The sequence below is a fragment of the Aythya ferina genome (genome assembly GCF_964211825.1).
Source record: "Aythya ferina genome assembly, chromosome: 13".
In the NCBI taxonomy this organism is placed as follows: domain Eukaryota; kingdom Metazoa; phylum Chordata; class Aves; order Anseriformes; family Anatidae; genus Aythya; species Aythya ferina.
In genome coordinates, this window is record NC_140311.1 from 5,913,058 (window position 1) to 5,936,216 (window position 23,159).

General features: G+C 35.1%; 1 protein-coding gene across 31 annotated transcripts in view; it reads left to right on the forward strand.

Annotated features, from left to right (window-relative positions):
• The window catches only part of LOC311443752 (uncharacterized protein), a 319,792-nt gene that overhangs the window by 18,232 nt on the left and 278,401 nt on the right, over positions 1-23,159 (forward strand). For 24 of the 31 annotated variants that reach the window (XR_014697460.1, XR_014697461.1, XR_014697462.1 and 21 more), the window contains exon 1: positions 19,657-19,810. The exons of 1 other annotated variant lie outside the window; for it this stretch is intronic. The gene's annotated coding sequence lies outside the window, so the exon portion shown is untranslated. Of the gene's footprint in view, positions 1-19,643; positions 19,811-23,159 lie in introns of those variants that run through there. 6 more of the 31 variants (XR_014697456.1, XR_014697457.1, XR_014697458.1 and 3 more) reach the window with 3 other exon arrangements.

The following is a 23,159-nucleotide window of genomic DNA, read 5'->3' on the forward strand; positions in this document are numbered from 1 at the left end:
TTTGTCCGTTATTTCTTGGAAGTCATTCTGTGTAGAGGTAAATTTGTTGCCCTGGAGGCAGTGGATATAGACAATATAGGCTTTTCTCCCAAGTGATAAGATGAAGGGCAATTTCTTTACTGAAATAGTTGTGCAACATTGGAATAGGCTGCCCAGATTGAGTCATCATCCCTGGAGGCCTTCAGGAAGTGTGTAGATGTAGAACTTGGTAGCATGGTTTAGTGGTGGACTTGTAAGTACTAGGTTGAAGGTTGGACTAGATGATCTTAGAGGTCTTTTTCCAGCCTGGATGATTCTATGATTCTATTTTGTGTATGTGTGTGTGTGATAAAGAGAATTAGGCTCACTGTATTCTTTGTACTCATTCCTCAGGGCCATGGAAATTGCAGTTTTGTGGCAATTTAGAGGGTTAGTAGCTGCATCAGCTTTTGGTGAGTGGAACACTGAGTTTAGAACTTGACTTCTCTTAAGGCTGCTTCCTTGCTTTTCTGAGACACAGTCACAGCAGAAGATTTCCTTCTCTTTCTCATCTCAAAATGAAATTTGATATTGTTTCCAAAGGAAATAAAGAGCAGTGAAATACCCCGACTGTTTTCACAACTCCTTTGGAAAAGAAAGGAGTCCTTAAGTTCTGTCTTCTTACAGCCATGTCCTTGTTATAGCTGCTTAGCTTTGCAAACAGTGGAAGAAAGCCTTTGAGGCAAAGGGTGAGGTGTCAAAGTGGTGGAAAGAAGAGAGGAATGGGTTAGGACCTACAGTGACTACTGTCATCCCTCTCAAGGCTAAATGTTATATGTTAAGGGCTAGTAACTTTGGTGTTTAATACAGTTGTATTTTCTCTGTTGCATTTCCTACTTTTTCATTTTTATCCTGCTCTTATAAATAGAACAGTTATGTGGTGGATTTACTACACACCACAGGAAGCAAAGATAATGGGGAATTTGGTACATTTACAGTGAAAGACACCCAGGGGTTTTAGGTGCATAAATTAAGAGGTTTGCCACCATTATTTCTTTTTAGGTACAAATAAAAGCTGTAAGTCTACCAGTCCTCCTGCAGGTATGACAGCTAGGATTTCCATGAACAAGGCTTCAGGTAAAAATAACACCATAATATCTAGATGGTTAAATTTATCTCTTCAGGTAGGAAGTGGCACAGTGTATGTTCAGGCAACAGTTCCAAAATCATGTACCTGCTTCTTTCATACAGCATATAGCTGAATCTCTCCATGGTAGAAAAATCCAAAAAATGAAGTATGAAATGAATTATGCAGACATCGGAACTAAGATGTTTAACTCCCTTTGATATCCTATTATTTTAAAAAGCACTTGAAACTAGATCCATCTGTTTTGTAATCTTTTGGCTAAAATATATACCTTTTTAGATATAGCCTAGGTCACTAAGTCATAAATTTGTATTATTCTTAAAAATTTAAGAAACACAAAAGCTAGATTTGGGTTCCTACATTTTCATCTCTTGCTTTCCTCTAATAATGCAGTTGAAATTGCGTTCCAGATGGAAACTGGAAATGGTTATGTTTTCTTAAGAAATAATAGAAAGTGATAAGTTAAAGGTACTTAATGACACATTAAGTGACTTCTGTGTTTGTCTACAGAGGTATTCATCTGCTTCGCATGTAGAGAATTACTCTTTTTAATGATCATTTGTCCAATTTGATGATAGTAAGTTGCTTATAATTCCTCACAGGCCCGGTTTATGTCTTCTTAATTCAGCATGTTAAAACAAAACAGAACAAAAAAAGTACCTAAATTTAGTGACAACAACAGAACATGACGTCATTCCTCCATGACTAAGTTCTTGATCTCTTTTCTCCCCACTCCCCTCAATTAGGTGCAATTAAGTGCTATGAGACAAGGTGAGTATTATTTTAAAAGCTTAGATGGTTGGACTGGATGACTGTAGAGGTTTTTCCAACCTAAATGATTGTATGTATCTATATGCCATATTCAACTCAGGTGCTGTGAAATCTCAGAATACATCAAACAACCTGGAATTTGAGAAATAGCAGGTACTAGTTTATGTTAAAATAAAAATGGGGAAGTTTTATTAATTTGAGTGAATTATCTTTAAAGATCACCTTGAAGCAGATACATTAAATGAGATGAAATCTGGAAGTAGCACAAGTAGAGGAAGAAACTGAGGTCTTTATTATGGTGGCCGTTTTCTCTACTTTGATGTACAGTATATGAGATACTTAATTGTTAAATGAAAAGGAATAGAAAAATCAGACTCAAAAGGAAATTCATTTTGAAGGTCACATTCTTGAATGTCAGAAGTCAGATATAAAGAAAAAATCATTTATCAGAACTGCTAGTTTTTTTTGTACATGATCTAACTGTAGATTTGTTTGAAAATAAAACTTCCATATGTGTCATTTGTTGCCATTTCAAATCAACTGCTATTTTATTTTGTATAACAGAAAGAAAAAGTATGAAAGAAGAAGAAAATAATTATGATGAATGAGATGAGAATGGTTTAACCTTTCCTTTGACATTTCTATAAGAAACCCACTTAACTTTATCTTTCCCAAAATGTTGTAGAGAAGGAGATTTAAGATTGAAGAGAAGATGGGGGCAGGGAACAGCTGGGGGGGGGGGGGGGGGGGAGGAGAGAGGGAGGGAGGGGCAAATCCCTTCTTAAACAATTAAGCTATGTTATCTTTAACTGGGTAAGTTAGAATAAATTTAAAGTTTATTTACACTATGTGGTGACACAGACTGCAAAGAATCCTGAGCCTGCAGGCTCTGGAAATGCAGGTAGCAGGGCAGTGTCAGCAAGACAGAGCTTACCAGACCAAGCCTGACTCTGTTAACACAAATGTTCTGGTTCATGGCCGCATAGAGTTATTCTGCATCATATCTTAGAATTTTGTCTGCCCTGTGGGGAATGCTGCACAACTTATTTTTATTTTATTTTTTCTAAATAGAAGTGGACTTGAGCAAAAATAAGCCTTTTGAGTAACTCACTGCAAGAGATATTAAAAACCTGAATCTTGGTTCATTATGTTAGCACGTAGCCTGACAATTATAGAATGAAGAATTTATAGCTGACACAAACTGTTATTAAATTAGAAATCTGGGTAACTATCTCTAAGATGCTTGCAAATCAGATTGAGACTTATCCACTTGGGCATGCCTTTCTGGGCTTGAACAGATTGGAGCTTTAATGACCTCACAGATGGAAGCTGGAAATATAAGAACTCTCATGAGATTTTCTTATCTAAAATTTTTAGAGACCTAAGTCCCACATACCTATATGACAAAACGGAAGAATGCTTGTAACTACTGAAGGTAATCTTTCTTGCTTGTCTTTTGCAATTGGTCTTGCTGTCAGTCTCTTTGGTACTTCAGGAGTGTTCCTCACTGAGATAAATTCTACATATTTTGCATAGTATATGAGAGTTTACCACCAAAAGTAGTTCTTAGTTTGACCAGATATATTTAAGGATTTCTTCATTAGTTACAGAATTATTTTTTTTAGTCTGCAGCATGTTGCTTGAAAGAACTTTCTGCTTTAACAGATAATCTTTCTGCCAATATTCAAAGTTCAAAAAAATCTTTTTCTGAAATCTTTATAAATTATTCAAGTGCAAGATGGCCAATTATTTGATCAAAGAGGTAATAAACTCTATTATGTGGTTTTGCTAATATGAACACATTTCAGCATTAAAACCTTGGAAAATTGCAACACAATCCAACAACTGTACAGATAATTCTGTGATGAGAATTGCCTCCTCCCCCCCCCCCCTTTTCTGAGCCATGGAAAGCTGAAGAAATGTCACTGACAGTTCTGAGCCAGATTCTGTATACATAGAAAAATCTCAGTGTTAAACATCTGTCTCCTTATGCTGAGGAAGCAGATCGTTGCTCATCCCAGTCCTAGCAAGAGCTTTCAGCTAAGGATGATGACATTGAGAAATTCTTTCCTCCTTTTACTCCTTACCTGAATTTTAGCTAATAGCAGATGACAGAAGGAGGGAATAGATTGATACTCTGCAAATCCAAGTTGGAATCCAAGGCATTATTCAAAACGAAGCTCCATCCATGGAAAAAATATTCAGAAGTTGATAGAAATTGATTATATTTTCTGTGACCTATGCTGTCCAATTCTATTCAGGGATTCTACAATAGAGTTTTATGGAGAACTTCTGAAGAAATGTATGAATTTTCAGTGTGATTCCAGCATTTCTTTAGAACTTTGTGGAGTAATTGTCGCAATAGGATGAAAGAAAGCTGTGTTAACACAGTTTCAGTTCTAAATTATTAGCTGAGATATGAACCTATGAACCTAGATATGGTCTTTGAACCTAGAGACAGAATATGTAACGTTTCTGGCAAATATCCTCATTTTGAGTATCAAAAGCAAGGATTCACATTTTAACTGCCACTGTTTTTTGTCCTTTCTAACAGACTCAGAAAAAATGGTAGAGACTGACTTTTTCAACAGTGCCTGCAACTGACATGGTCCTCCATTGTATATTGAAGTATCTAAGTAGGGCAGTTTGGGACAGGGGAAAACTTTGCTCTTATTTCCTCTGCCCTGCATCAACAGCTATTCAAAAGTTCAGTTTCGTAGAGATAAACTCATGTGAAGTGGCTATTTCTATCATATCTATGAGATGAGGTTGAGGAAACCCTGTCTAACATTTCAGAAAGAGTTAACAACAGACAAAGCAAATAAGATAACAACAACAACAAAGCAAATACTCTCCAAATTATCTTTGCAGAGTAAGAAATGTTATTAGCCTTTCAAATAGAACTTAATTTCTGTCCTGAACTCTGATGGCAAAATGAACAGATGAGAAGCAGTGCATGTGCATTGTTTGTCCATCTTTTTAAGCCTACCCCCACTTGGATTCTTACAAAATGGTTCATATTTACTGTAATTAATTTCATTTTGTTATGTTGATTTACACTAATAAAGATTTTGGCCCAGATTTTTAAAAGCCTGGCTAACATCAACAGGTATTCAAAGGCTCTTTTTATAGCCTCTATGGAGTAATTGGAATATTTTGGTAGATTGAAAATAATAGCAATTGACTAAGGGAAATTAAGCTAATGAATGAAGGCCTTTTACTTAGAACTAACAAAATGTGTTAGACTTTGCAATAATCTGTCTGAAGTGGTTTTGAAGCCCTGTGGCTTGATTTTATTCAAAGTTGAATTGGACAGTACACTTAAACACTGTGGGAAACTATCTCGAACTGGTGTGGGGAATAAATTATATGTTTTTTTTTGTTTTTTTTTTTTTTTTTCACTTAGCTCTTGTAAACACAGAGGAAATCATGGAGTCTAAAGAAAATAGCTTCATGAGTGATCCAGACTTCACATGCTTGATATATATTGAATTTTTGTAGAGGAGGGAGTGGAAGGAACCAATCAAACAAATCCAAAGCAAAATTTCTTTCAGTAATTCCCCAAGATGACAATTGCTCTTTTAGTTGAGATTGTATGTGATTTCTGATGGTATGACCCTTTATACTTCTCCACTATATGTCTTTGAAATCATGGTAATCATCTGCTACAATACATTTTGCATATTCAAAGGTCCTCACCATTATTAGTAGGATATTGATCTAGATGAGTCATTGACCTTATTTATGTGTTGTTGTTCCTCCCCCAAGATTTTCATGCAAAGCAATATTGACATTGGCTTGTCCAAGTAGTAATGAATATCTCACAGAGGAGTGGGGTGCTGCTTGATCATACTGGGCAGACATGAATTGTCAAATTTTACACTTCCATTTTCTCTTTCATGAACTGAAGCAGAATAATCATATCTTATTTTGCAAGAGAGGCTGTTAACTGTGGGGTATGTGAACTATATTTTTGCATGTTATGTGCACTGAAATACATACTTAAAACGCCCAAGTATTGAAGTTTTAGTTTTATAGTGCAATAAAGAGTTGCTACTTAAAGTCCTATCAAGCTTCCTTAAATAGTATGTGCTCTGTGTCATGGAAAGGAATAGCAGCTAAATACATTTATTTTCATTTCATAATCTCTGTTAAGGTATTCTGCCTGCCTAAAAGTTGTTTCTATCATGTCCTCTCTATAAATAGTAGGCATATGATTTGGGGTGAACAAGAATGTCTCGTGCTATACTATACAACAATTTCTCATGCTCAAAATGCCCTCAGAAGACACCTTACCTTTGTAATATTGTGTGTCTGTTTAACAGCAATTTTAACCTAAAACAAGTACACTTCTTATAACTTCCATTCTGAAGGAGAAATGATAATCCACTGAATTTTATTTAGCACTGTTTGATTATAGTTGTATTTGTAGATAATATTGAAACAAATTAGAACCACAAATTTTCTTAGTAACCACTACTTTCTTTAACTTTTATCTAACTGATAAAGTAAGGGATGTTTGTTCCAGTGTGCCTGTGGCTTATCAATGCTGTTGTCAGAAGGCAGGCACATTTTCAGGCAGACTACAGGTGGTGTTGACATTTATGGATCCCATTTTCTCTAAATAGGCTGCTTTAGAATCAAGATCACATTCAAAAGCTGCCTTTCAAAACAGTTTTATTTCTCTTTGAAGGGAGAATTTTGTGAATTCAGTCAATTAGCGTTTTTAACAGCTTGCACTTTAGAAAGAGGGTAAGAAAGTCAGCACCCACAGCTCTACCATGAGGGATTAAATAACTTTTAAACCGGAGGCATTCTCCGTTCACTGTAATTAGCTCTCCTGTAAAACTTTGTTCCAGAACTCAGTTAGAATGGCATTAACTTCAACTTTCTCTTTTGAAAACCAGCCTCCCACTGGAATGCTCCACTGTACTGGGTTTTGTGAGGAACATCATTAAGTACGAATGATGACATTGCTTTTAAAAAATATTTTTGGTGAAAATTATTACATGCCAAAAGAGATAAAACTTGTCTCTCTAGTACTAAAGGCCTCATTTTCCTGCCAGTCATCCCTGTACAGCTGTGCCAGCTTCTTAAGAGTGCAGTATCACCCATTCATATTTTTTGAAGCACCATCTGATATTTTGTTCAACGTGTTTGTATGTGAGCGTTTGTGGAGCAACGGAATTGATCTTAATGGATAGGCAGATAATGGGATGATATCTTTTTAAAATAAAAGTTTTTAAAATAGGCATTTATGAAGTCCATTTTTCTTAACTTCTCTGATCTGCATATTTTCTAGTAATGTGATGGGTAAATGAAAGACAATGAAGAAGGACAGAGGATCAGTAAACACGGAAGTAATTTTGGCACTGCATGAACAGTATATTTACTATTTAATTGTTTAACTGAGGTAACTAGCACATCTAACCTAAGTATGTGAGCCAAATATTGCTAGACTGGTAGGCAGGAGGAATTTGAAGATTCAGGACTGCCTTCCTTATAAGGTATTCTTCAGGTACAGCATGACTCTGACACCAAGTATCTCCTATATGCAAGTCAGACACATATGAACAAAGAGCACATTAACTAGTTCCTTTTGTGCTACATAATTCAGTTAAGGTATTAATTTACCATGCATTTTACCACAGTAACTGCCAGGCCTATTGAATTTTGTGCAAAGCAATTTAAGGTGAATTATCTGTCCTTAAACCTTCCTTTTAAAGATAGACAAGATGATTAAATTGGAATGAAGTACAAATGTTTGCAAGGCAGATGAGATTATTTTATTTTGCCTGTGCCATAACAGGTACAGTGCTAATTCTTATGTTATTAATACTAGGTAACCAACAATTGCACGTTTTTTTTTTGTTTGTTTGTTTGTTTTGTTTTTCCACTCTAGTTGAGAAGAAATTACATCTGAGTCAGAATAAAAGCTGAAGAGATTTTAGTCCAACTTGTGTCTCTTTTTTTTTTTCTCCAAAAAGTAATGTTACTAAATGTAATGACTTGGTGTGAAGAATTTTAACATTTTAAAGATGTTAAGATGTATCTTGCTCAGTTGTAAAGCCTAGCATGAAAAAAAAAAAAAACTCATCTACGGCATTATCGCATGCCTCAAGCAACGTAAGAGAGCAATTTTTGTTTAATAAAGAAATCACATATTTACAAATAACAAAAGCATAAGACATTTCATATTATAATGGGAGTAGTTGCTGAAGTGATAGTCTTTAAACTTGAAAATCTAGTTTAGAGAACAGGAAGTGCCAAAATTCTCCCAGGACAACTAAAAAGGGCTTATTTAAATTCAGTTTGATGTGCATCACGGTTTATAAACTTGCAATCTGGATTTGCACTTCTGTTTAAAAATTCAAAGATACCTCCCAAGGCTCTTCAGGTGAGAGTGAGTTTCTTCTAGATGGGCAAACTAAGGCATGGACTAATTAATTAGTTGTTCAAGGTCTTAGGCCAAAGTACAATCCAAAATCACAAATGCCCTAACACACAGCATAACTCAGTAAACAAACCATTGTTTTTTGTTTGTTTTCCTGAAGTAAAACAATGTGTATTCTATACACTTCTGCTTTTTGAACTCTTCGTGAAGAAAGCAAAAGTTCTTTCAGTTCTATCTCATGTGTTGAAGTTTTAGTGGATGTTTCATTGTTTTTTCCTTTTTCATCCTCTCTCTTTCCTCACACATGAAATGAAGCAAAGTAGTCATGTATAGTTTTGCCAGAGAGGCTGTTAACCTCTGTGGGGTATGTGAACTACACAGGAAATAAAAATTTTCTGCATCAGTACCTCAACAGTATGAGTATGCAACTTCAGAAGAATTTGTCAGTGTCCCAGTCCTTCACTTAAAGGAGTGTGTTGATAGTGGGAGCTGCTTTCTCCTCCTTACCAGGAGCAGTGTGATGTTGGTGGCTTCTTGCTCCTGGGCCAACTTGGGGATCAGTTTTGCATGACTGTAATTGTTGTTTATATGCTTTGTGCAGTGATCTTGTGTCGCTGGTCTGCAAATCTATGTTATATCTGAATTTATTATAGAATCACAGAATTGTCTAGGTTGGAAGAGACCTCTAAGATCACCTAGTCCAACCTCTGACCTAACACTAAAAAGTCCTCCACTAAACCATATCACTAAGCTCTACATCTAAATGTCTTTTAAAGACCTTCAGGGATGGTGACTACACCACTTCCCTGGGCAGCCCTTTCCAATGCCTAACAACCCTCTCAGTAAAGAAGCTTTTCCTAATATCCAACCTAAACCTCCCCTGGCACAACTGACGTGTTTTTACATCTGATGTGTTTTTACAGTCATTGTAATAGCTGATCTTTATTCCTAAAACTAGATTTACCCAGACTCTACGGTAGCATTACTTTGACTAACCAGTGGTTAGTTGGTCTGCCATCTTTTATCTTGTGTCTATGCTTTCAGAGCCTCTACTGTTAACCTGTGGTACTCCTTTATTTTCCATTAGTATACTAGGATCATAGCTCATTCTGTACGAAATAACTATTTGCTATTGCTATCTACTGGTTACAGAAGTGTGTGTTTGTGGGTATGTATGTAACAATAGATGTATCAACACACTCATACAAGTCTAAAAAAAATTAAGCAATGGTTATCAAATGATTGCTGTAATTTAACAGGCAAAAATATATATTTTTTTAATGCCACACAAGATAGATTCGGACAAAACCCAGCACCTGTTATTAACACACAGCTTGTTGCATGTTACAAAGAACAGCCATGTTATGTTCATTGGGCTACAACACTGCAGGCTATATGTAGTTTTGGCCATACTGTGACCATTTAAAACTTTGACTTAAATAAAGCCAGTAGTTAATTTTTATCCATATAGCATTCAGCAGCAAATAAGTAGAAAAATAACGAAGGAAACAAACAAAAAAAAAAAAAAAAAAAAAAAGGCATTACATACATTTGTAGTGTGTTCCCATCAGCCATTTTACACTGCCTTTTGTGTCTAGAAGAGACATAAAAGTCATACTAGCTCCATTTGAACTATATCACCTTGCTATATTCTGCTTTGTAATTAAAAAAAGAAAAAGAAAAAAAAAGCAGAAGGTATTAATTCCATATTTGTTACAGTTTTCAGAGCAATTGCATATAATTAAGGAGATTAATTGCATTAAGGAGAGTTCCTAGCAGAAGGAATAGTACCAGTCTGTCCAGAGAAGCTGCAGATGTCCTATCCCTGGAGATGCCAGGTTGGATGGGGATCTGAGCACCCTGATGTGGTGGGAGGTATCCCCCCTGCCTATGGCGGGGGGGCGGAATTAGATGGTCTTTAAGGTCCCTTCTAACTCAAACCATTCTATGATTTTATATGGCCAAACTCATCAATACCTATAAAAAGATGTAATGAAAGATACTTCATAGAATCATATAATTCTATGCGGAGGGGGAGAATCACCTCCTTCAACCTTATACGTAGGCTCTGAAGTTGGCTCAGTTTTGTCCACTCCTATATACTAAATACTTCTTCCTATGTTAAATTATAATTGCTTTATCTTCTGTTTGTTTTGGTACCAGCACAGCTGTGCTTTGCAGGAAAGCACAAGATGGAGGATATTGTGCTTCCTCTCCACTCCCTACATACCTGGTCTGGGATGGGTAAAGGGTTGCACTCATTTTAGTGTCCTAACTTGTGAAAAATGAACTTTCACAGTTGTATGTTCTGATCTTGCCTAAAGGACAGACAATATAGCTTGTTCCTGAATTGCAGGGAATTCATACTAAAAAATATTTTTTTATTTTGAATACTGTTTTATTGTTTTACTAAAAATAAAAAATCGGAAAAGGGTGGAATAGGTCTCTGTAGCTCCTTGCTGACCTAGCTTATGTTAAAAGTTCATATGTTGCCTGAAGAAATAAGCATAATTCTTTCATCAATTTCAAGATTATAATTAAGTCATATTTAATGTTTTCAGTCCTTTTCTTACAATGTCTGTATGAATAAAACATCTCCCAGTGGTATGTTGTCGTTTCTTTTTTTCTTTTTTCTTTTTTTTTTTTTTAACATCTTTCTGGATTCCTCTCTAAACCCATTCTAAATAAAGATGTCATCTTAAACAGTATAGTAGGTCAATTTGCTTTTTAACAAATTAGGATTTCTGCTATTAATTAGACAGTTTGTAAAATATGGCAAATTAAGGATTCATTATTGTGTCTTAAAAGACTTGTACAAATATATGAATGAATTTTTCATGCATTCTTGATTTGCTAAAATGTGTTCATTTCTCAGTGGATACAAAATAAGAAGCAAGATACTAAAAAAGGCCTTAATTTGTGGAGCATAGGAGTGATCTAAAAAAGGCACAAAGGAATCTTCTTTTAGATGGGGGCCTTGATGGAGATGGAGTGGGGAGACATTCTCAGAATTAGGTTATGAAGGAAAAAAAAATTAAGAGGGGAAAGGGTGACCACAGATTGATACAGATACCCAATGATTGTAGCAGGTGTACGTAGAGAAGGGTGAAAGGGAGAAGAGAAAGCAAAAAGGAAAGGATTTTGTAGCTCAGTCTGTGAATTATGTTTGGTGCTAATCAACTCCAGCTGCGTTTATTAAGGTAACTAGCTCCTGAATCAAGAGCCCTTACTGGGGATTTAGGTTGAGGAGTTTAACACTTCTAGCTGTCATATTATCAAGTGACTGAGCTAAGTGACCTGAATTAGATGCACAGGCTCCGTATACATATAAGTTTTGCTGAAACCAAGAAGGTGGCCTGTGTTCTGTATAATTTGACAGCAGACAATTCCTATGAAAAGAGAAATTTAGTTTGAAAAAAGAGAGAGGGGAATTCTACTGAGAAGTACAAATTGGCATTTTTCAGCTTTGGGATGCTGGGGATCTAAAGCCTGTACTGTTGGTAGAGTTTTTCAATCATAGCACTCCTGCTCCTCAACTAGCAGGAGTCACATAATTTGCTAAAGACTCCAATCTGTCATCAGAAATTAAGTCCAGCAGTTATTTTTGTTTTCATGTTTGTTTGTTGTTTTTGCTGTTGTTGTGTGGTTGTTTTTTTACTACAAAAATTGAGTTCCAATAAAAATCCTTTTCTTTCCATTTTGGAAGCCAGATTTGTATTTGCAAAGCCATGCAATGAAAAAGCTTAAAATTCATAGTAACTAGATAGACAATTTTAACACTTATTTTTAATTCAAAAGAAGACGATAATGTATGGTGATTTTGTTGTTGTTGTTTTTTTCTGTATGTTAGTGGTGGGCTGAAGAAAAAGTATATTTTGCATGTAGAGTACAGCATCATCATTAAATAATAGGTTACTCTACTGGATTTCTACCTTATAATACAAGACAGTATCAAAAGCAGAGCACTTTTTCCTTCTAGTTGAAGTTCTTTTGTTTCATTGTTAATGGTGATTCAGATAAGCTGTGGAATATTGTTATTTTACATACTTTGAATCAAGATCTTCTTTAAAGTTTTCACTTGTTGCTACAGAAAAGCCATTTTCACTGATGTTTGTTTCATTTATGTTTTGGAAGTAGACTAGCCAAAAAAAAAATCTTTTTTTTTTTTTTTTGTGTTTTGTTTTTTTTTTTTTTTTCCAGTTTGCATTTATTTCTAGGAAACGGTTCTTTTAGGAACTCTGCAACTGATCTTTAGTTGGGCTGCTAGAAATTAATATAGGTATTTTAAAGTATTTATATAGCAGGTACCCCGTTCCAGTAATAGTATCAAAGGAAACTACCTAACTACAGGTTGTTTTTCCACAATTACTTTTCCCTATTTAAAAACAAACAACAATAATAATAATAATAAAAAGGCAACAAAAAAGTGGTTAGTCTTTCAGATCTTCAAACTAATTGCATGTTAGAAGTTTGTTGAAAATGTATGCTTTTAATGGAGTTGTGTTAAAAATATTTACTGTTCAAGTTGCTTTGTTTCACCAATGACTAGTTTTAGGAGGAAATCTCCTTTGTATGCATTTATTTCAGTCTGTCTAATGCTACTTGCTTTTTCTGTTAGGGAGCTAGCTTCCACGTCCATTCATACCTTGGGTGTAGACATGTCCTAACATTCACAGGTGAAGAGACTTCCACTTTGTATTGCTCACAGATTTTTAAAATCCTCTTTCATTGTTTCCACACCAAAGGCTATAATACAGTAAATTCAGTGCCACCTTTTTTCCTTCCTGTGCCATCCCTTTCTAAGAAGAGATGGCAACACTGGCAACTGCTTGCTGGAGCTATGTGTAAGTGGTGTGCTTGTTGGCCAATCTGCTGCTAACAAATGCAGTGTGTGCTTTTCCCCATACCTATAGACATTAGGTCTCTATTGTACCTGACAGCCAGATTTTCGCAAAACCTGTAGGAATAAAATAATCTCTGAAAACTTCGTCAAAATTAGCTTGCATTGGGACATGAAGTACTGGCAGGTAGACAGATGGACAAAGACAGCATTATTGCTTTAATTGTCATTTCCTCTCAAGGTAAAACTGAAAATAATGCAATAATGGCTGTAATTATTTCATCAGATTTAATGTACATGTAGTGGAGTATTCTGTTTCCCGCAGTGGTCAGCAGTGGATGCCACAAGAAAAATGTAAGGAGCTGAGATACAAGAAGTGAAAGTACGTTTGATAATTTCTCCTTGCCACTTCCAGGAAATAGAAACCAGCATTAGAATTAGAAACCAGGTATTTTGTATGTACGTCATTCTTTTGATTTATATGTAAGAAGGTGGGAAAGAGCAAGAGAACAGTTTTTGCCTTTGTATTTTAGCTTCATTTTCTTCTTATTATTTCTCCATGAATCTTGTCCAGGTTTGACATTGCACTCTAACAATCTTTGTGTCATACTTTGGTACTATAGCTATAGTGACCTTTTTGTAATGTCCTTTTCTTACAAATAGTTTATTGGAGTGATGAAGTGAATGCTGAGAGACTTGTAATAAAAGGGGACTTCCTACTGTATTCTAACCGTAGCTGGTGATTTATGATAAAAGACTTGCTATGCTGGGGGTTCTATTTTTCTTCATTTTTACTTCATACTTTAACTTGGATGTCCTACACATTTCCCTGTAGGAGGTATCTTTTGAACCTGGATACAAGTTTCTGGCTATGTTGGCAGAGGGAGTTGTTTTACTGTCAGATGCTCACCTCTGTGTAAATGTGCAGTGTTGGATTCTGCAAAAGTCCTGAGAGCACAGTTTTTAACTGATGTTTTACACAGTCAAAAGAGCAAATCCATATCTAAGAAGAAAATTAAAAAGTATGCTGCTTGAAAGCCATACCCTAAGGTACTTGAATTCCATGTCTGTATGAGTGTTGAAAGAAAATAACAAACTATTCATATTTGTTATTTAATTTGACATATGAATGAAACAAAAAATAACACTGAAAAAATATTTTTAACATTTCACTTTTTCTCCCATCCTAAGGAATACTGAATTAAGATAGAAAACTAAGTATTTTAACGTTATGAACTTTCAGAGGTGCTAACAGCTGTTGTTGGGATATTAGTCATTTCTTACATTAAAATGTTGATAAAACATTAAGACACGCATTCAGCTACCTCCTTTCACTGTGCGGGGCAGTTCCTCCAAGAAGCATGGAGTGATGCTGTCACTTCCTTCAGAGATTTTAAATGGTGTGGATTTTGTACAGCTATAGAGTAATGATCTGTTATTCTGTTATATCTGACTGTCTTCTCTGACCATCCATCCATTATTTATAAGAATCCCTAACACCACCCCTTCCCCCCTTTCCCCCCCCCCCCCCCTCCCCCAATATCTGCTGCTTGCAATCTTTAAAAATAGTCTTTTTCATTTTCATTACAAATTGCATTTAGGAGACAAGCTCTGTGAAGGGTTCGGATTCTAATTAAATCATGTCCATTTTTACCAATTTGTCTTAACTACATGGGAAATATGAACTGAGATTAGTGTTGCATGAAGAGAAAAATCCATCTCTTGACTTGCTGAGCTTTCTAGGAGTTAAATTTTTCCTCACATAAATCTGGCTATTCTTGCTAAAGCTAATTATTCACTTGTCCATGGTGCTCAGATACTATGAAACAGACATGATAGACTGCAGTTACTTAATGTGGACAGGGACGGCCAAAAAATGTACACTTTTAAGTGATTCTCCAGCCAGTTATAATTTATTGCAGTACTTGCCAAAGTATGAGAGTTTCTTTCAGAGTGCCAAATAAGATGCAGTTCCTACTCCAAGATGTTATACATATGAAGGGCAGAGATATTCAGTTGGAAATGTTACAAAATCTTTTGAATGTAGGATACCAAGGACTCCTTACAGTGAAGTTTCCTGTGTGTGCCAGTATGACTTTGCTCGCCTGTGGACTGAAAGGCAGTCACCTTAAGCTCTATACTGAGACCTCTCTTAATAACTGTTTTTACAGAACAATTCCAAGGTAGTGTTGTTTTAAAGTAGCAAAATAAATTATTATGCTCAGGGGACGAGTGCAAGCTGTCAATGCATTTTAAAAGGTGTTAATACCTTCAGTGTCTGGGCCTCTATTGCTTCTGTTAGTGTAATAGATTTTCTTATCTGGTAAGTCAGTGAACTCTTCTTGCAGCACTTGATATTCATTTTACTTTGCATTGTTTTGGAAAATGTGGCAAACAGAAACAACTACTTTTTCTGTACAGCATTATCTTTCCATTTGATTTATTCTGGTTTCCTGTAATGACTTAGGTTACACCAGTAGCGTAAAGACTGGAGGAAAATAAAAAAGTAGTCATAGTATTTCAATTAGCTTTTTTCACAGTGCAAAACCAGGCTTTTCTTTTTTTTCTCTTTGAACTGTAGATGATGATAACAATTTTTGCATTCAATAACCTTTAAATGTGTTTGATGGAATTTATGGATATTTCTTTCAGAGTTTGGGTTAACTGTTTCTGACATTACCATTGTCTAGGAGAAATAAGATCCAATGGTATGAAAATAAACTAAGGAAAGCATAATTTCAGTGAATAGCATAAAGCTGTTTTTTTGTTTGTTTGTTTGTTTTCTAGGAGAGCTGTGTATTAAGCAGTATCAATGACATTACTGTAGTGTGATGGGAATTTGATGTGCTTCTAAGTGTGACTCCTCTTTAGGCAATAACCACAGCAAGCAAGGAAAGGAAAAATTCAAGTGTAGAACTTTTCATTATTCTGGGTCAAGACTCTTCTCTGTCAAGGCCTGAGGAAGCATGGAATGATTCAAGGGCATCAGCAAGGCAGTGGTCTTGGAAGGGCTTTACACACAGTTTTTTTTTTGTTTGTTTTTTTTTTTTTTTTTTTTTTTTTTTTATCACTAGCCCTTTTTTGTGTTGTTTCTTCTTCAGAAGTCAAAGCTCAGTACATCTGCAGGTCACATTGCCAATATCCTGTTAGATTAGTATCTGTGTTAACTGATGATAGCCTCATAAGATAGCTGTTGGTACCACAATAAGCACAGCTGTGACTCATCTGTTGGGCTGTTTTCTATTGTGTTGCTGAAGAAATGTAATTAGAAAGCAGAAGACTTCATGCTAGAAGTACTGACTGAAAATTGTCTACAGAACTTATGAGATAAGAGAAATACAGGACAAGAAAGAATTTTGTGCATCCTGGCAACATTATTAGAACCACACTTCAAGGGCAGAAGTGAAATTAGCCTTGTGGGGAGGGGGTGAAGACAGGTTCTAGGAGACAGAGCCTCAAAAGCTTTTTCTGAAATATTCAAAATGAAAGTGAAGCATGAGAATGCTAAAATATGTCTGCTGTAGTGCCAATGAACCTGTAAAGATGCTGTATTTCTGTTCATTTTTTTTTTATATGCTAAAGTTTGCAGCCTTTGAATGCTGTTATTCTGAACAGTAGATTTAGCAATAGGTAGTACTATCTAAATGGTAGACTATAATAGACAAGTTTTCGTTACTGAAAGTCTCTTGAAGGTAAATGTTGTGATGTAAATCTTACTGTTGCCATACTTAGCCAAATTACTGCACTAATCTGATTTCTTGACTGGTTCTTGTCACTGTTTCATGAAGAGATAGTGTGCTAAAAACCCTATTAAAGGAATATTTGACTTTCCTTCTTACTGAAAGAGCAAATATAATCCAGATGGGTAAAATACTTAGCAGATTTCAGTCTAAATTTTTCCATAGGTATTTACAGTAGCTGTTACACTTGCTTTAAGAAGTCCGGTGGATGACCTCATGGAAGTGGTGGAGTGGTGCACATATCCAAGAAGGACAGATTGTTTTCAGTAGCACAAAATACTAATCCTGAGAGCAGCAAGGAAGAATTGACAAAAGGAAGACCTGGTGTTGAATTTCAGGACCAAAAATATCTTACATGTGAATTTCAGTGGATAATGCAACTGTTTCCCAAAGGGAAATGATGAAAGCCTAGTCTCATTGTAAATGAACTAAACAGGCCAATGCACTGTTAATAATAATTTCTGCATCATCTTTTGACCAATGTGCTAGTGACACGGTAAGTCTTTGATGTTTTAGACTTCTTTGATTCCAGAAAAAATTTATAATGCAAAATCTGTTTTCATTAGAAACACTAAGATTCAGGGAGCATATTAGCATATATCAGGTAGTATTAGAGAAGGCTATCTAAAAGAATGAACTTGAATGTTATGGATTTTGCATGTAAGATATGTGCATCAATGAGCTCATGAATTATTACAGAACTTCATAATTTTTTGTCATCTTTGAATGTTTATTTGTCGGTTTACCTGTTACTTTAATTTGATTATATATCAGTTTACTTGAAAGAAGGTGGAGACCTCCTGCTGTTATTAGAGTGATTTGGTTGGGTTTTAGGATGCTGGATCTTTTAAAAGAAATGTGCCTAAATTTTGTTTTTAAAATAGTTAGCAGATATAGGAGGGAGGTAAATCATTGCAGTATTCTGTATGCACTTGCTGAATTTCTTACTTACGGATTTTCCTAGGGTCTTTTATCTTTAGCTGATGAAATTTCCAGTTGCTTTGAGAATTCAATGAGTTAAGCATGGATCTGGTACCAGTGACACAGAAGAAAAGAATAAAAGAAAAGAATTCTGCAAAGAATTCATGCATGAGTACTTCAATTTTTTATTATTATTATTGATGAATGGTATAGGATCAAAGGAAAGCAATTCAATTTGGTCTGTTTAGGTCCTGGAAGTAGTTTGTGAGTGTTTGTTGTATGTCCCTGTGGTAGCTGTTTCAAAAACCTCCTTATTTTGCAATTCTTGTGTCTACTTTAAGTTGAGAATACTTTTACTGTGTGTGATGTATAGAAAACATTAGGAGCTCATTCTGTGAATCTGTGAGTCAACAGAAGACAATGATGGCAAATGTATAACCATAATTTAGAGAACAAAAGATGATATGTCTAAGGTATGAAGATACAATATTGCTGTTCCTACGTAAATTATTTGAATCAGAAGCCCTTACTCTTATTTGAATTTGCATTTGTGAAAGACTACTTTAGAAAGGCAAGGAGGGATACAAATGATGTTTAAATTCTGTTTATTCAAATAAGCAGGCCAGAGAACATAAGTGATGTTAGGATTGCTGGAGGTATGATTATGTGTGGGTTTTACTATTTAAAAGAAGCATATGTTTCTACAATTCATGGTGCAAATGCAAGGCTTGTTTGTTTGTTTCTAGTAGTTATTTTTCTTATAGGCAAAGACTGTGCATAAATTAGGATCAAAAACTGATGTGTAAAATGCATCATCTCCACGTACTGGATGTAGAAGTGTTGAATTCTTTTAATGAAAAAAAAGTATCAGTGTCTCTGGAATATATGACAGATCATCTTGAATTTTGTAACTACTTCCCTGATGGAAATTTCACCTGCACAGAGAAAACAAATCATTAGGGCTTTGGGGAAGAGGATTCTAATTGCCAAATACCATTAAAAAGAGAAGTATCATAGTCTTTCTTGTTTTAGAAGAGACAAAGAATATGTTAGCTAAATTATTAATATAAGGTGTTTGTGTTTTACAAAGAAACAGTAGTTAGATTTGGATAGCTAAGAATATTTGTTCTTTCCTTTTTAGCTTCCTCAAAGTCGAATGAAATTTGGAGAAATGTTCAAATTAAGCCTTGATTTTTTTATTACTGTTTTTCCAGCTTTTTTTTTTTTTTTTTTTTTTTTTTTTTTTTTTTTTTTTTAACAACCTAGGCAAGGTTACAAAATTAGTTATCCAGAAGATTAAATTTATTAAATAATGTTTGTTTCATTTGGGTCTGTACAAGGTCTAATGAACATTGATTCTGTAGCTTTTGCTTTTAAGCTGTTATACATGATTTTTCATACATTCAATGGAGGGTAGCTGCTGTAGTGTTTATATTGCTATTAGAAACAGACATTTTTTGAATATTTGATTTTAGTACAAAATCAAATATTTAAGCTGTTGTCATTCTGTACATTGCGGATTTTTTATTTTTTATTTTTTGACTGCAACTATATTTGTAAATAAAAAAGGTGGGCACTCATTCCCCAGCGTTGAGGGTAAGTGCTATGAAACAACTCAGTTCTGTAAAGCCAAATGCTCCACAACAGCATGGCCTTTTCCGTAGTTCCACTTGGACATGTTTCTTGGTCTCTGCTTTGAACAGTCCCCAGTTGCTGTGCTCCTTGACATAAGTGCTGGTGAACAATTAGGCAGTATAAATGGCTGTGGAAAAGTGTTTGTGGCAGTGGGACCTGCTCTTTGTAGTTCTTTTGTAGGAATGGATGGGCTTCTAAAGTGTTTGTCATTAGATTTACGGAAGGAAGGGAAGGGAGGAGTTAAGCAGCTGGAATCACTCTGCGCAGTGTGGTGGTGCAGCCATGCTGGAGTCTCTGGTCTGGTACTGAGCAGAAGAGCATGCTGAAACTATGGCATAGCAGCAGAAAATCAGTGCACTTTGTGGTGAGCTGTTGCTGATTTCGAAAAAATGGATCTATTGGAGGTAAGAATAGATGTATGTTTTTTAATGACTACAGTGTTCAGTTCTTCATTCCCAATTTTAATTCATATCTCTTAATTACAATTATTTCTTGTGCAAAGTTTTCCGTGCTCACCCACTGAACAGTTATAATGAAGAACAATCCAGAAGAAACAAACCAAACACGTGAGAATAAGTAGCTTGAGTAATCCTTTCCTTCGTTGCCTAGGACAAGGGAACAAGGAAGGTCAAACAACACCATTCTCTGCGTGGAGCTCTTGTGAGCTTGTATGGCTGTGCTCCCTGGCTAGGAAAACGGTCTTTGCAACTCTGATTTGAAGACTGTATGACTGGCAGGAGAACGTGGAATTAGAGTGAGGATAACAATATCAAAAGAATTCAGTTGGTTTTCCGTTTTTGGTTTGTTTTAATATTATTTTGGAGGGATAAACAGAGAAGTTGCCATTTTGGGGCTCACAGGAGTGTTACAGTCATCTGCAAAAAGCATTTCTATTTCCTTTCCCTAAATTGACTGTAAAAAGCTCCTCTAAGATCCCATAGGACCTATGCAATGTATTATAAATTGCTTGACTGAAGTAAGTGTACACTATTCATGTATTACTGCTGCCTTAGGCTATTTCTATTAAAACATCATGTGATCACTGTACCATATTGCCATTCCTTAATTTTTATTAATAAATAAGCATAGATATGCAGTTATTTGCATAGTTTTTGGTATTCTCTTCTCATTTTGATTTTAGAATAATTGAGCAAACAGAAATTAATACATTGTGTGAAGGGTAAAGCAAAGGGAGGAATACAGAATTGCTCGATATTGCTCAATAGTAAATTATGCAGGAAAATAAACAAGGCACTACTAATTTCAGCAGCTGAAATCAAGGACTGTATTTTCTCTAGTTAGAGTAAATGGATAGGATGTCAACAAACATGGACATAACTTCGTTGTGTTTTTTATTATTATTATTATTACTATTTATTTTTTTCCATTCAGTGTTTGTTTATGTTCAGTCTTCTCTCACCCTTACTTGCACTGCATCGTACCTTTCTGTGCTCATTTCAACTGTATTTCTTGCAGATTAAGATACCGCTGAAGGGTTGCAAAGGTAGCAAAACACAGCTTTCAGTTGTTAATGACAATTGATGCTTTTGTTTGTTTGTTTTCTCCTGTCCTGTATGGCTTTTAAGTCTTCATCTCTTACAGTGGTCGGGTATCTTCTTGAAGTTTATATTTCCGTTGAGGATGACGTCTTTATTTTCCATAGTGATACTTTATCACCACTAGACAAGATAGCCATTTAATAATATGTGAGCCCTCTAACAAAAGGCTGTGTGCAGAGTACATTTTTAGAGCAGCATGTGATAGAGTAACTGCTAATAAAAGAACCTTGTACCTAGATCAAAAAAAAAACATGTTGGAGCTCTCATATGAAAGAGGTTAATGGATTCCAAGGAAGAAATGAACTGAAGTGTGTTGTCATTCAATCGTACTAAGGTTTGATTTCTTTTATCAGACTGAGTAATGACTGTAGGCACTTGCCCTTTCCATATCATTATAATTTGCAATAAAATTAAATGCTGAGGACTTTCCACATTAGCTGAGGAATAGTAGTTGACCATTTTCTTGCAGATTCATGGCCTGGTCTCTCTGTGCTTATTTCAGAATAAAGTGAAGAAATAAAATAAATAAATAATAATAATAAAAAAAAAAAGGTTGGGTTTATCTGTTTTGGAAGACATCAGGTAAACGATCATATACTCGTCATCTTTTATAACTCTGTCTGCATGCATCTGAAAAAAAATGAAGTACTCATACATTTCTTTGAGGGATGAGTATGTAGGAAGCAACCTGTACCTGCATCCTAAAAACATACAATGTAATTTACGTAGAGTAAAAAATAATAAGAAGGAATCCACCTTCTTCCTAAACCAACTTTTTTTTTTTTTTTTTTTTTTCCTAATAGAGGGCAGTCACCTGTGTCATTCTTTAAGATTTTCTTAATTATTTTTGGAATTCTCAGGGTTTGATTGGCAAAACAGTTTTGAATTATGTGCACTGATATTTTAATGACATCACAATAGTTCTGAAATCCCCAAAGAAGGGAGATGAGGCATAAAATGAAGAAAAACCCCTGAATATCCCAAACTAACTTAATGCATTTGTTTGTATGTCAGTTATAGAAAGCCTTCTTTTAGGTTTGATGTTAATCAATGTGTAGATTAAATGGATTAAAATTGAATTGCTCATAGAAAAGCATAAGCTTCTGCAAACATTGTAAGAAATACTATTGCTGAAAAGCACTATATCCAAACAATATTAATTTAAAAAATAAAAATGCAGCTCCACCACAGATCATCTGTTTCTAAGGTGTACGTTTGTTACTTTGACAGGATATTAGGCTATTGTCCACATGAATAGGTACTTAAATTCTTGTGTAATGATATATGCAATATTGCTTAGTTGTACATATTATACATGTATATTCTTTCTCTGAAGATAAAGATAACACATACATCAGGTTTACTTACTATTCCTTTCTTGTATTGTAAAAAAAAAAAAAAAAGTGGTTGCCTTTTCAGAAAAGCTGTCTCTTTATATTTTCTAGTTGATGCATTGAAATACAATGCTCTTGTCAGATTGTATCAGTCCTACAAGAGAAGTGAGTAATGCACCTTCAAGAAAGGAAGCAATTAGATGCCCTTTTTTCAATAGCTAATTTTCGTTTTATAGTTACAGTCTGATAGCAGTGTGTATGTATACTAGAACAAGGCAGGAAAGCAGTTGTAAGCAAAATGCTAACAAGAAAGCAGACACGGACATCATCCCTTGATTAGTAAAAGGACAGATGATGGTGGGTTTTTTGTTTTGTTTTGTTGCCTTGCATAGTGGAACTTCTTAATTGTCTGTGATTCTATGTGCATGAGTTATTTCACTTATGAACTGAGAAAACGAAGCTTAAGAACAGACAGTGTTAAGGAAATTTACTGTATTAAACAGTCTTTCTTTCCTTTTCCCTTGCATTAAGGCCAATTTATATTATGCTAATTCTTGGAGTTCTTTAAATAGCTACTATAGATACCTTGCTTGTAAACTAGGCGTTTTGTAGGTGTTTGTAGGTGTTATGATCTGTATCATATTGGAATTACAGCTACTGAAGTTAATAGTGAAGGTGGTAGTTCTACTTGTGTCAGCAAGCCATATCACAGTAACACTTGGAGTCCCCAGCGGAGATCAGGATTCAGTTGTGTTAGACACAGTAGTGTAATATAGTAAGTCAGTCTTCTTTTTTGAAACTGCAGCTTCAGTACAATCTTTTAGACAAAGACAACACAAATGCACAGAAATCCAAACTAA